This window comes from Muscardinus avellanarius, assembly GCF_963383645.1.
Source record: "Muscardinus avellanarius genome assembly, chromosome: 10".
NCBI lineage: Eukaryota > Metazoa > Chordata > Mammalia > Rodentia > Gliridae > Muscardinus > Muscardinus avellanarius.
In genome coordinates this window covers 79,040,618-79,055,611 of record NC_137796.1, presented here as the reverse complement: position 1 = coordinate 79,055,611, position 14,994 = coordinate 79,040,618, and positions in this window count along the sequence as shown.

The following is a 14,994-nucleotide window of genomic DNA, read 5'->3' as shown; positions in this document are numbered from 1 at the left end:
CTCCGCGCCTAGCGGGGCCCCTCAGCGACCAGGGGCTCGGCCGGCGCCCACGCCGGGAGCCCTCATCCCTGGAAGTTCAGTGGGGTAGGGTCACCCCACGGGCCTGGAGGAGGGGGTCACTGTCCAGGGGGCGCGGACACGTCGCGGCCGCCGAGCCGGGGTCGGGAGGAGAGCCGGCGCGCTGGCCCTGGCCAGGGTCCGGAGGACGGCGGGACACAGCGACCGGCCAGGGTTGGCTCGGGGACACTGCGGCTCCGGCCGGGGGTCGGGGCTGTTATCAGCATGTGTGCGTGCGCGGGTGGGGGTGGGGGTGAGGCTGAGTGCGTGAGGGGTCGCCGGGGGTGGGGGCCAGCCGGGGTCAGAGCAAGGGGCAGGACGCCTGGGTCGGGGGCTCGCAGGGGCGGGAGCAGGGCCGTGCAGGCGTACGTGGGGGGGGGCACAGGTCGGCCCCGGGGCCCTGGGCTCTGGGAGGAGAGTGCAGCCCCTTGAGCACCCCGAGATGGGCAGATGCCTGGGCCTGGGTGAGGAAGGCTTAGCTAGGTGGCTGGGGACCCAGACACCTCCCCTGGGGGCATCCCAGTTTGGGGCAGGGACTCAGAGCTGCACGTGCAGGGTTCTGGGGTTCTGGGGTTCTGGCAGAGTAGCTGGGTCTGAGAAGCTGGAAGCAACTAGATCACCTTCCTTCTCACAATCCCAGGACCCTTTCCATAGTCAGTGTTGTCCATGTTGAGGAAATGAATGAGGAAGAATGGGGCGAGGGGTTTGGGGTTCTTCTCTCCACACTCCTCGCCTTCTTGGACCCTGAAAACCCAGAAAAGTAACTTTCAGGACACCAAGCACATAGTATATTCAGGGCACTCCTGCGCTTTGTCATGAGGTTTTGTGAACTGTGCTTAGGTTATCCTGTGTACCAAAATTCTTGAAGAGCTATTCTCAAGAGTGATGGGAGCTGGCGTTTACAGCTCAGGTTTTGTGGCTTCTGGAAACCCTGAGGCAGAGGGGCAAGCAACCCCAGCAGAAATCCAAGGCTGGCTGGCCTCTCAAGCCTTACAAAGTGGCCTCAGTCCTTGAGCCTCAGTGTCCTCACCTGTCAAATGGGTGTGATGAAAGACCATCCTCATCCCATTCAGGTGTCACAAGACAGCAAAGTCCCACAAACTCAGGGTTATATCTATTCCTTCACTCCCTGCCCAGTTAGCTGGTATTAGAAATATCTTATGCATGCATTCAGTGCCTACTTTGTGGTTTCTGTTTGGTGGTGGTGGTGGTGGTGGTGGTGGTGGTGGTGGTGTGTGTGTGTGTGTTTATATGTTGCTAGGGATTGGGCCTCATTCATGCTAGCAAGTACTCTACCACCAAGCCACATCCCAGACCCAGTGCCTACTTTGTATAAGCTACCTGGCTTCATACTTTGCAGGATGAAAAGAGATGTTGAGACCTAGCTCCTGCCCTCCTGGGTTTTGTAAAGATAAGCTGTGTACACAGGGCAAGCCGTGTGTGAGGACTGGAGGCTGCAGATCTGAGCTGCAAAAGCTTGGAAGACGGCGAGCTCTCCTCCAGCTGGGGGAGATTGGACAGCAGAGGCGGAGGCCACTGAGAGCTTAGCCTCAGAGAGTGGGCAGGGTTTCAGTGGGAGACATGCGGAGGGCAGGAGGCTGATGTGGCAAAGCTAACAGGAATCAGGCTTTTGTGGAGAGGGTAGGAAGGAGGGGTGGGAGATTAGGTCAGAGTTGTAAAGGGCCTTGAATGCCACTCTGAAGAACTTGGATTTAGATTTTGTTTGGAAAGAGTGGGCAACATTCATTCATTCATTCATTCATTCATTGAAGAAGTGGAATACATACTCTTGGCCAGGAAACCTGGAACAGAGCCATGAATGACACAGAGGAGAACTCCTGCCCCGGTGGAGCTGACATTCTCATGGGGTGACAGTTGACAAGCACGCAAATGAATACAAGACAGAGGACCTCAGCTGACTTTAAGAACTAGTGGCTGGGCGTGGTGGCACACGATTTTAATCGTAGCATTTGGGAGGGTGAGACAGGAGGATCGCGGTTCGCGCCCAGCCTCAGCTACTTAATGAGGTCCATTGCAACTCAGTGAGACCCTGTTTCAAAAATAAAGAATAGCCAGGGCATGGTGGCTCATGCTTGTAATCCCAGAATTCCGGAAGCTGAGACGGGAGGATCCGGGTTCGCAGACAGCCTCAGATACTTAGTGAGGCCCTTTGCAACTCAGTGAGACCCTGTTTCAAAATAAAGATTATAGCCGGGCATGGTGGCGCACGCTTGTAATCCCAGCACTTGGGAGGCGGAGACAAGAGGATCGCACAGGTTCGAAGCCAGCCTCGCTGGATTAAGAGACCCTGTTCCCAAATAAAAACATAAAAATAGGTCTGGGAGTGTAGCCTGGAGGTAGAAGGGTTTCCAGGAACCCCAGTACTACCAAATTAATAATAATAATAATAATAATAATAATAATAATAATAATAATAGAAAATAAAAATAGGGCTGAGGGTGTGCTCAGAAGTAGAATGCCCCTGAGTTCCATCCCCAGTACTGAATAAAAAATAGAGTTGGGGGCGTAGCTTGGAGGTAGAATGCCCCTGGTTCCATCCCCAGTACCCCCAAAAAAAGAACTAGTGGTGTGGCACACACCTCTAATCTAAGTACTTGGAAGGCTGAGACAGGAGGATAGTAGGTTTCAGGCTCACTTCAGCAACTTAACCCTGTTTCATAATAAAAAAGAATAAAAAGAGCTGGGTGTGGTGGCACACACTTGTAATCCCAGCATTTGGGAGGCTGAGACAGGAGGATCACAGTTCAAGGCCAGCCTCAGCTACTTAGTGAGGCCCTTTGCAACTCAGTGAGACCCTGTTTCAAAATAAAGAATAAAAAATAGGGCTGGGGGTGTCATTTGGAGGTAGAATGCCCCTGGGTTCCATCCCCAGTACTGCAAAAAGAAAAAAAGAAAAAAAGAAAAGAGCTGAAGGTATAATACAGAGGTAAAATGCTCCTGGGTTCAATCCCCCAGTGTCTCCCCCACCCCACACACACACACATACACATGCACAGAGAACTAAGCAGAAAGACCTGCAAGGGGGATCTAGAGGTCGCAGCTGTCAAGGCAGTCTGGCGGAGGTGAGGGAGAGAGCCATAGGGAATGGAAGGGAGAGCATGACCAAAGAGGGCTATGGAAAGATGAAGGGGGATGGTGGAGGCTGGTGAGCTTCTGGCCCAAACTAATGAGAGCCTGACTCTGCCAACCCTGCTCCCTTCTCCACTCATCCAAGCCCACTGCCAGCCCTCCCTGAACCTGCAGTCCTGGCTTGGCACTCAGACCTGGCTCTGCTCCCTTCCCAGGGCCCAGCTGTGGGACATGCACATGCACACACGTCCACACACGTCCGCCCGTGCGCTCTGTCCCGACCCCCCCACAGGCTCAGCTCTCCAGGGCCCCTGACTCCTGCGTCACTGTCCTGACCTAGCCATGACAGGGGGCTGGGGCAGATGGGGGTGGGGCGGACACAGCCGGCAGAGAAGGAGGAGCCTTTTGTGTTGTGGGACCTGCTCCTCCTCTGACTGTGACTTGTTGGCTGACCACAGGTCCCTGCCCAGGGAGATGGGCCAGGGCACCAACCTCTAGGTACTAGTTCCTGCTGGACGGGATGGCCCGTCGCTGGGGCCTTTAGAGAATGAGTTGCAGTTGCTGCTTGGGAAGGGGTTGGAGGAGAGGCTCTTGGTCCACCCCACACTCAAACCTGCTGCCATAGCAATTTTGCTGAAGGCAGAAATCAGTCTGGGTTCTAACTTCAACCCAGATGCGCTTGGATACTGCCCAGTAGAATGCATCTGTCTGTCCTCAACGGCACAGGATCCTGGAGAACAGGGAGAAAGCAGACTATCTGGGGCTCCCCCTCCAACGCCAGCCATCCTGCCACCCAATGCCCCCTCACCTGCCTGCTGACTTCCTCTGGCATAGTCCTGATCCAGGCCCTGGACCACTGAAGAGGGTCTCCTCACTGGCTCCTCCAGTGGAGCCCTGGCCATGCCCCTCCGTGAACTTTCCCATTGAGGAGCCTCGCGCATGTTACTGCCCGGAGCAGGAACCTGGGATGACTCCCATTGCCTCAGAACTAAGACTCCCTGTGCCCCGTCATCCACCTGCTCTCTAGCCTGTTCTCCCCCTTTGCCCATTCCCATCCGCCATCACAGAAGCTCTCAGATGGGTGGGTCTTGGCATCCTGCTCTTTGTCTGTGCCATCCACCTGGGGCACCCTCCCACACCATCTCCCCCTTTTCTTCAAAGCCCAAGCTCAAGCATTCGCTCCTCAGAGAAGCCCTCCCCGGCCCAGCAGCAGGAGGTTGTCTCCTTCTTCTGAGCTGCCGTCATTTACAGACATATCTTCAGTCTCTACCTGGCAGGGCCTTGGGTACATTTGTCAGAACTGAGCACTGTGACTCCAGAAGTATTCATAAGCCGTCGCTGTGGGGAGTGGAACCCTTTGTAACTACCTGTCAGCACAGGTGTCCTGGTATGCAGAGTAGAGACCTGAAGACAGTTTATGGAAGGTCTCATACACCTTCATGCCTACCAAGACCCCAGCACGGTGCCTGTTTATGGCCATCACTCCATCCTGGGTTATATTTACATTGCCCAGAGAATGGGGCGGGGGGGGGGGGGAGGCAGGAGGGGAAGTGAGCCATGCCTGACCAACCTAACTCCCTGGGATCCTCTGTCCACTTTCTGAGCAGACAGCCGTTGAGCCAGGCTTGAAAAGGACAGTTGTGAAAAGACAATGGCAGGGTGTGGGGTGGAGGCCGGCTCTATTCCACAGATTTCTCCTGGCAGTCAAATCAGATCGAAGATCCAAGGAACAGCAAATTTACAGCCCCCCTGAGCTGTCCCAGACCCCAGGCTGCACGGAGCCCCAGCTGCCTAGAGTCTGACTGGGGGACAGGGGGGCCCCAAGGCCCCCTTTCCGAGCAGTGGCTTCTTGACTCGGAAGTTCAGCCAGCCGGCCCAGAAGACCTTCTGTGCTGGAAGCAGGGTGGCCGGGGGAGGCTTCCTGGCCCTTGGGGAACCGAGAAGGAAACAAGAATGTTGGAGAAAGGATTCCTACTGCAGAACCAAGGCCAATTGAGAGAAATTGAGGCAAGGGCTGCTTTCTTTGTCACAAAGGAGCCATCGGGATCAGATATCCAGGTTTCTCTTCTCAGCAAGCAGCTCCGTGGTCCCGTAGCCTAAAGGGGCTATCTGAGGAACAAGAGAACTCAGATCAAAGCCAAGCATGGTGACGCAAGCCTGTAATCCCAGTACTTGGGAGGCTGAGACAGGAAGATCTCAGGTTCTCAGCCAGCCTCAACAATTTAGCAAGGCCCTCTGCAACTTAGTGAGACAAAATTAAAAAAATAAAATAGGGCTGGGGCTGTAGCTCAGGGGTAGAATGCCCCTGGGTTCAACCCCCAGCATCCTCCCACCCCCACGTACACACATACCAAAAGAAAAAAAAGGAGGGAGAGAGAGCTCAGATCAGTGGCCTGAGCTCTGCCACTGACTTGCCAGGTGACCTTATCTCTGAGCCTTTTTGTAGAATGGAGGTGGTAAAAATGATAGTAATTGCTATCAGGGGTTAGAGCAGGGCACCTGACACAAAGTAATCAATAAACACTAGCTATTATCACTATACTTCCTATTTTACTGTATCTCCCATTTGTTGTGTGGGGGGTACTGGGCTTGAACCCAGGGATATTGTACCTCCGAGCTACACCCCCATCCCTTCTTATTTCTTGTTTTGAAATAGGGTCTCACTAGGTTGCTCAGAGTCTTGCTACTTCCTGGGGCTGCCCTTGAACTTGCAATCCTCCTGTCTCAGACTCCCAAGTTCTGGGATTACAGGCATGTAATACCACAATGTCCAGCTCCATTTGTCCTTTCTTTGGAGGCCAAAGTATTCCTCAGCCTGCTTCTGGCATCATCCACTGTTCCCTTTAGGAGCTGGGAACAGATTCATGGCACCTTATCTCTGGTATCAGCTGCTTCAACCATGCAACCGACTGAAAAAGGTCATCAAAATAGTGGAGTAGGCTGGGTGTGTGGTGGCGCACGCTTGTAATCCCAGCTCTTGGGAGGCGGAGACAGGAGGATCGCACAGGTTCGAAGCCAGCCTCAGCAACTTAGTGAGGCTCTCAGCAACTTAGACCCTGTTTCCAAATAAAATATAAAATAGGTCTGGGAGTATAGCCTGGAGGTAGAAAAGCCCCTGGGTTCCACCCCCAGTACCACACACACACACACACAAAAAAAAAATAGTGGGGTAGAGCCGGGTGTGGTGGCACATGCTTGTAATCACAGCATTTGGGAGGTTGACACAGGAGAATCACAGGTTCTTAGACAGCCTCAGGTACTCACCTACTTAGTGAAATCCTCTGCAACTCAATGAGACCCTGTTTCAAAATAAAGAATAAAAATTAAGGCTGGGGTGTAACTCAGAGGTAGAATGCCTCTGGATTCTATCCCCAGTAAGTACTGCAACAACAAAAAAAAAAAAAAAAAAAAAAATGGGGTAGGCTGGGCATGGTGGAGCACACCTGTAATCTGTATATTTGGGAGGCTGAGACAGGAGAACCGAATGTCCCAGACCAGCCTCAGCACAGAACATAGCAAGACTTCCAGCAACCCTATTTCAAAACAAAAAAATAAGAAAAGGGCTAGAGGTGTAGCTCCTTGGTTCAATCCAATGTGTATGTGTGTGTGTGTATGTGTGTGTGTGTGTGTGTGTGTATACATATACATATATATATATATATATATATATATAATCATATATAATTCTAAATTGTTCATGGTTCACTAAAAACTAGTGAGTTGTAAGAACTTGTTATTTGACCCCATGGTGTCCCAAAACATTTATTAAGTGAGCTTCTTAAATGTTTTGCATCTTAGATAATAAGATGCTTGCATCTTAGTTCATGAGCAGCAAATGAGTTAAGTCCTTTCAGAGAAATATATTTGTCTTGCAGCAAACAAAGCTCTAAGACTCTGAGGAGGAAGGGGTGGGAGGACCTGGGAAGGGGAAGGTCCACCCTCTGCTCGCATACTTCCAGTGACAAGACATTTGATGTCTCTCAAGCAAGTAGAGGCTTGTTACAGTGGGACAGCAAGCACCCCCTGTGCCCGCCCATGCGTGCATCAACCGTGCATTCAACAGAGATTCACTGTTCCCAGAGTGGACAAGAAAATCACTTCTTGAGGTCATCTTATCAGTTTTGGAATTAACTTCTTGGTCACTTCACCTAGAGAACAAAGGATCAACCCAAAGGGCTGGGGGTACCCTGCAGCCATAGAGCATTTGCCTGGTAGAGCACTGCCTCGCGTGTTCAAGGACCCGGTACCAAAAACTAAAAAAATAAAAATAAATAAAAAACATAATAGTGGGACATGATGGCACACATCTGCGATCCCAGCCAGTACTTGAAAGGCTGAAACAGGAAGATCACAGGTTTGAGGCCAGCCTCAGCAATTTGCGAAATTCTGCTTCAAAATTTAAAAAAAACATTAACAAAAGGCTGGGAGTACAGCTTACCTCCATAGCTTAGAGTTCAATCCCCAGTCTCTCTCTCTCTCTCTCTCTCTCTCTCTCTCTCTCTCTCTCTCTCTCTCTCTCTCACACACACACACACACACACACACACACACACACACACACACGTATTTTATAAACCAGTCTCAGTGACACATGCCTGTAATCCCAATACTGAGATAAGAGCACCACAGGTTCGAGGCCAGCCTCAGCAACTTGAGACCCTGCTTCAAAATAAAAAGTAGGTTGGGCGTGGTGGCGCATGCTTGTAATCCCAGTATGTGGGAGGCTGAGACAGGAGGATCACAGGTTCACAGCCAGCCTCAGCTACTTAGTGAGGCCCTCTGCAAATTAGTAAGACCCTGTTTCAAAAGAAAGAATAAAATAGGGCTGAGGGTATAGCTCAGAGGTAGAATGACCCTGGGTTCAATCCCCAGTACTGAAAATAATTAATAATAATAATAATAATAATAATAATAAATAAAAAAGACGGGTGCATCTTGGAGACAGAATGCACCAATGTTCACTCCTTGGTGCATGACATGGTCCACAAACTCTCAAATCTCTGAAGGAGTCTGACAAATACTACAAGCCAAAAAAGAAAGAGAAGGAGGAAGGTAAGGGGGGGAGAGAGAGAGGAAGGGAGGGAGGGAGGGAGGGAGGAAGGAAGGAAGGAAGGAAGGAAGGAAGGAAGGAAGTTTGTAAAAATTAATTTTTCAGCCAGGCATGGTGGCATATGCTTGTAATCCCAGCACTTGGCAGATTGAGATAGGAGGATTACAGGTTCTCAGCCAGCCTCAGCTACATAGTGAGGCCCTCCATAGCTTAGTGAGACCCTGTTTCAAAATAAAGAATAAAAAAGAGGGCTGGGGATATAGCTCAGAGGTAGAATGCCCCTGGGTTCCATCTCCAGTACTGCAAAAAAAAATTTAATTTTTCTTATCAAAACAATATATGAACATTGAACAAGAAAACACCATTGAACAATAAAAAAAAAAATCCCCCATAAGGCCAGTAGAGAAATGGAATCCCAAGTGGCCATTTCGCAGACTTCTTTCTTGGTGGGATGACCTTCACCTTACCTCACCCCAAATCTCTGTGCAACTAGATACCTGTTACCTAAGGAACTACATTTGACTTGTAGTATAACTTATTTGTCAGCCTCCTCCAGAGATTTGAGGGTTTGTGGAACAAGTCCCTCTCCTCCCAACTCCTAACCAAGCTCTAGGAATTCACCTGGGACAAAGGGCCTTCCTAGGAAGATCACCAGCCAGGTAAGCCGGCTCACGTGGCCAGAGGCTGCCTTCTCCCTGGTCGGCTGGCTCAGTCGGAAACCTGCCAGAACTAATAGCCCAGACTTGTGAGTTCAGCACTGGTGTAGTCACCTTCCTTCCTCGTTCCCTAGTCTTATTAAGACGTCTGAAACCATTTCTTAGCAAAGTGGCTTCAGGCTAACAAGAGTAGCCCTTTCTATTATTTATTTATTTATTTTTTAAACAAGGTCTTACTGAGTTGCAAAGATCCTCACTTAATAGCTGAGGCTGTCCATGAAACCATGATCCTCCGGTCTCTACCTCCCAAATGCTGGGATTACAAGCATGTGCCACCATGCCCGGCTCAGCCCTTCATATTGATTGAGCCCTTACTATTGCTAGGAGAGTTCCAAGCAGTTTGCAGATTGTCTTTCGAAAGCCACCGTGCCTATAATCTCAATACTTGGGAGGCTGAAACAGGAGGATTGAAATTTTGAGGCCAGCCTTAGCAACTTAGTGAAACCTTCAGCAACTTAGCCAGATCCTGTTCCAAAAATAAAGAGCAGACCAGGTGTGGAGGTGTATGGTTGTAATCCCAGTACTTGGGAGGCAGAGACACACAGATTTGAGGGTAGCCTCAGCAAGCAGTAAGACTCTCATCAACCTAGTAAGACCCTGTTTCTAAATAAAACAAATAAAATAGGGCTTGGGATGTAGCTTGGAAAGAGAATATCCCTGGGTTCAATCCCCAGTGCCAAATAAATAAATAAATACAAATAAAGAAATAAAAAATGCTGGGGATATAGCTTAGAGGTAAAATAGGGCTTGGGATGTAGCTTGGAAAGAGAATATCCCTGGGTTCAATCCCCAGTGCCAAATGAATAAATAAATAAATAAATACAAATAAAGAAATAAAAAATGCTGGGGATATAGCTTAGAGGTAGAATGCCCTGGGTTCAGCCCCACTTCATACCAAAAAAAAAAAAAAAAAAAAAGTTAAAGAAAGCTACCTGTTTTGCTTCCTATTAGACTTTACAGGATCACAGTTTATACCTTCCCTGCTGGCCTGATGCCAACACAGATCCCTACAATTAGAGACACTGAATACTATGGATAAAAAAAAAAAAAGTATCTAGCTGGGCATGGTGGCGCACGCTTGTAATCCCCGCACTTGGGAGGCGGAGATAGGAGGATCACACAGATTCGAAGCCAGCCTCGCTGGCTTAAGAGACCCTGTTTCCAAATAAAAGTATAAAATAGGTCTGGGAGTGTAGCCTGGAGGTAGAAGGGTTTCCAGGAACCCCAGTACCACCAAAAAAAAAAAAAAAAAAAAAAAAAAAAAAAGGATCTATAAGATAAGCATCTAGATTTGAATCTGGCCTCTGAGGATCTATTGTGAAGTATGTGGTCATTTCCCATTCATCTTGAGCTCTGAACCTGTTAGGTAAAAAGGAGGGACAGGTATGCATTTGAACACACCTTCAGCCAGCCTCTATCCCCTCCAGTTTGGCTAAGCTTTGGTGGAAGTCACCTCAGAGAATCAGTAGAAGGGGAAATGAGGCCCAGGCCAGCCTCCCTGCTGAGGTCTTCTGGGCATGGTGGCACATGCGTGTAATCCCAGTACTTGGGAAGCTGAGACAGGAGGATCGCAGGGTTGCAGCCAGCCTCAGCAACCTACTGCGCACGGGCTCCAAAGGATGCCAGAGCCTGGCTTGCTCCCCTGCCAGTTCCTACTCTCTAAAGGTGAGCCCCCAGACCCTCTAAGGGCTGTTTCTCCAGAACTGCCACTGAGGGAAGCCCCACTGGCAAGCAGTGAGGAAACATGGAGTAAAAACAACAAATAAATAGGCTGGAAGTGGGAGCTGCCAAAACAAACCAAACGCAAAAAGGCTGCCTGCCACCACCTCGGCTGGGCCCAGGCCAGGAGCGTGGAGACAAGAACACATACGTGCAGGGAGACACACAGGCCACCCAGCTCCCTGCAGGCTTCCCGCTCAGCTACCAGGGGCTCCAGGGAAAGGGAGCCTTGCCGTCGAGGCTGACCAAGGGGGTGCCCGGTACAGGTGTCAGCAGCCTTGCCTCCTGCTTCCCAGGCACCTTGTTCTCTGGTTCCAGAATGAACCATCTCATGAATCTCCCTTTGATCTCTCTTCCAGACTGCCCTCCTCTTTTTCTACCTGGAAAATTTTTAATCATCCTTCAAAACCCAGGTCAAAGGTATTTTGGACACCACCAGAAACTTAGCTTTTTTTTTTTTTTTTTTTTTTTTTTTGTGTGTGTGTGTGTGTGTGTGTCTGGAAGTGGAACCCAGGGGCATTCGACCTCCGAGCTACACCCCCTGCCCTGTTTTTTATTCTTTATTTTGAAACCGGGTCTCACTGAGTTGCAGAGGGCCTCACTGAGTAGCCGAGGCTGGTCATAAACCCAGATCCTCCTGTCTCAGCCTCCCAAATGCTGGGATTACAAGCATGCGCCACCACGCCCGGCTAGAAAGTTAGCTTTTTAATACCCCCCCCCACCCCCCCGTGCTGGGAGTTGAACCCAGGGGCATTTTATTTATTTATTTATTTATTTATTTATTTATTTATTTATTTATTTATGCAGTACTGAGAATGGAACCCCGGGGGGAGGGGGATTTTACCTCCAAGCGACATCCCAGCCCTATTTATTTATTTATTTATTTATTTATTTATTTATTTTTGTGGTACTGGGTATAGAACCCTTTCTACCTCCAGGCTACACTCCCAGACCTATTTTATATTTTATTTGGAAACAGGGTCTCTTAAGCCAGCGAGGCTGGCTTCAAACCTGTGCGATCCTCCTGTCTCTACCTCCCAAGCGCAGGGATTACAAGATACAAGCCTGCGCCACCACACCTGGCCTTCCCATTTTTTATTCTTTATTTTGAAACAGGATTTCATTGAGTTGCAAAGGGCCTGAGTAGCTGAGGGTGTCTGTGAACCATGATCTTCCTGTTTCAGCATCCCAAAAAATGCTGGGATTATAAGCATGCACCACCACACCTAGCTGAACCTAGGGGCATTTTACCTCCCAGCTACACAGCTATACTCCCAGTCCTTTCCTTTTCCTTTCTCTTTCTTTCTTTCTTTTCTTTTTCTTTCTTCCTTTCTTTTTTTTTTTTTTTTTTTTGTGGTACTAGGGATGGAACCCAGGGGCATTGTACCTCCAAGCTACACCCCCAGTCCTATTTTTTATTCTTTATTTTGAAACAGGGTCTCACTGAGTTGCAAAGTCCTAAGTAGCTGAGGTTATCCTTGAACCACAATTCTTCTGTCTCAGCCTCCTCAATGCTGGGATTACAAGTATGTGCCACCACGCTTGGCTCCTTTTCTGTTTTTGAAACAGGGTCTTGCTAAGTTGCTGAGGCTGGTACAATCTTACTCTCTTAGCCTCCCAAGTAGTACTGGGCCTATAGGCATGCACCACTGTATCCAGCCCAGGGGCATTCTACCTTCAAGCTACACACCTAGTGCTTTTTTTATTCTTTATTTTGACACAGGGCCTCACTAAATAGCTGCGATTGGCTGCAAACCTGCAATCCTCTTGTCTCAGCCTCCCAAGTACTGGGATTACAAGTGTGCGCCATCATACCTGGCTCCCCATTTTCATATCATGGCTACTATTACTTCTCACACACCTTACTCATTCATAAAAATGTGTCCGCCTTCCCTACTGGATATTGAACTTCTTATAAGTAGGGCCATGTCAGATACACAGTCCAGAGAGGTTTTGGTGTGTGCATGTGTGGTGCTGGGGATTGAACCCCAGAGGCATTCTACCTCTGAGCTATCCCCCCCCCCAGCCCTATTTTATTATTTATTTTGAAAGAGTCTCACTAAGTTTTCAAGGGATCACAAGTCGTTGAGGCTAGCCACGAATCTGCAATCCTCTCGTCCTCGCCTCCCAAGTACTAGAATTACAAACATGCACCACCATGCCCAGCTCCTGTTTTATTTTTTATTAGGAAACAGGGTCTCACAAAGTTTCCAAAAACCTAAGTTGACAAGTCTGACTTGAATCTGCAATATGCCTGTCTCAGCCTCCCGAGTACTGGGACTACAAGCATGTACCACCACACCCAGCTCAAACGGGAGTTAATTAATTAGGAGCCAGAACCCACACCACATATAAATAAATAAATAAATAAATAAATAAATAAATAAATAACGGCACTTTTTTGTTGCCTTATTTTTTTCAGGGGAGGGGATACTGAGCCCAGTGGCATTCTTCTCCTAAACTACATCCTCAGCCCTACTGTCTATTCTGAAATAGGATCTTGTTAAGATGCTGAGACTGGCTCAAACCTGAGATCCTCCTGTCTCAGCCTCCTAAGTACTGGGGTTACAGGTGTGTGTCACTGCCCACAGTTTAGTTATTTATTTATTGTGGTAATAAGAATTGAACCCGGGGCATTCAGCCTCTGAACTATACTCCCAGCCCTATTTTGGTTTTTATTTATAAACAGGATCTCTACTAAGTGGCAGAGGGCTAAGTTGCTAAGGCTGGCCACAAACCTGCAATCCTCCTGTCTCAGCCTCCCAAGTGCCAGGATTACAGGCATGTACCACCATACCCCACTTAGTGACCTTTTTAAAATCAAGGCTGTGAGTCAGTCGTGATGCACGCTTGTAATCCCAGCATTCAGGAGGCAGAGACCGGAGGATCACAGTTGGAGGACAGCCTCAGCTACTTAGCAAGGCCCCTCGCAACTCAGTGAGACCCTGATTATATATATATATATACATATATATGTTATATATGTATATATATATGTGTGTGTGTATATATATATATATGTGTGTGTGTATATATATATGGACTGGGAGTGTAGCTGAGAGGTAGAATGTCCCTGGGTTCCATCCTCAGTACCATAAAAAATAAAAATAAATAAAATAAAGGCTATGACCCAGCACACTAACCTCAAGGGTCACAAAAAGGTTACCACCCACTTTGATAAACATTATTTGAGATGACTCTGGTTTCATAAATGTGAAAAGTCAAGTCATCCCCAAAACACCAAAGCAAAAGAGTGTATTACTAGTGTACCTGGTAGTTTTTCAGGGGGAGACTTCTCTCCGACTGAACAGTCTAGCTATAAGGGCCTCTAGAGGCTTTGGACTATAGCTGCCTAGGAAAACCAGGAATTAAATGTCACTCAAAACCATTAGTTCTTCGCCCACAGCCTGATATTAAAAAGGCTCTGAAATCTTAGTTTGCTTCCTTCATCTTTTTTTCTTCTTGGTGGTACTGGGGTTCCTGGAAGCCCTTCTAACTCCGGGCTACACTCCCAGACCTATTTTATTTTTGGAAACAGGGTCTCTTACGCCAGCACTGCTGGCTTCGAACCTGCGCGATCCTCCTGTCTCCGCCTCCCAAGCGCGGGGATTACAAGCGTGCGCCACCATGCCCGGCATCCTCCATCTTTTTGTATGTGTGTGTGGTACTGGGGAATTGAACCCAAGGCTTTCTACCTCTGAGCAACACCACCAGTCCTATTTTTATTCTTTATTTTGAAACAGGGCCTCACTAAATAGCTGAGGCTGGCCACGAACCTTTGATCCTCCTGTCTCAACCTTACAAGTGCTGGAATCACTAGCTTATACCACCACCCACTATTTCCTTCTTTTTTTTTTTTTTTTTCCCATACTGAGGATGGGACTCAGGGGCATTCTCTACCTCCGAGCTATACCCCATCCCTATTTTTTATTCTTTATTTGGAAACAAGGTCTCACTGAGTTGCAAAGGGCCTAAGTAGCTGAGACTGTCTGTGAACCGCCATCCTCCTCAGCCTCCCAAATGCTGGGATTCCACGCGTGCACCACCACGCCCGGCTTCTGCTTCATTTTTAAATCTTTACTTTTCTTCTGTCTGAGAACTATCATCAGAGAGGAGCCTGGCAAATCTATTGGCATATAACTATCCCTGCTGCATCTCAGCAAGCAAGAGTGTACACTTTATCCACTCAGCCTTCCTGAGAGCTTGAAAACTTTTAAGGCAGACCTTGAGACTGTCAGGCTTCTGTACCATTCTAAACAGTTTGCTTTACGTCATACTGTCTGTAGTATAAACCACATTCTGCAGGAAACACCCGGATCCCCCCGCCCTACCTAAATACTTGTAAAGTTTGCTACTCTCCAT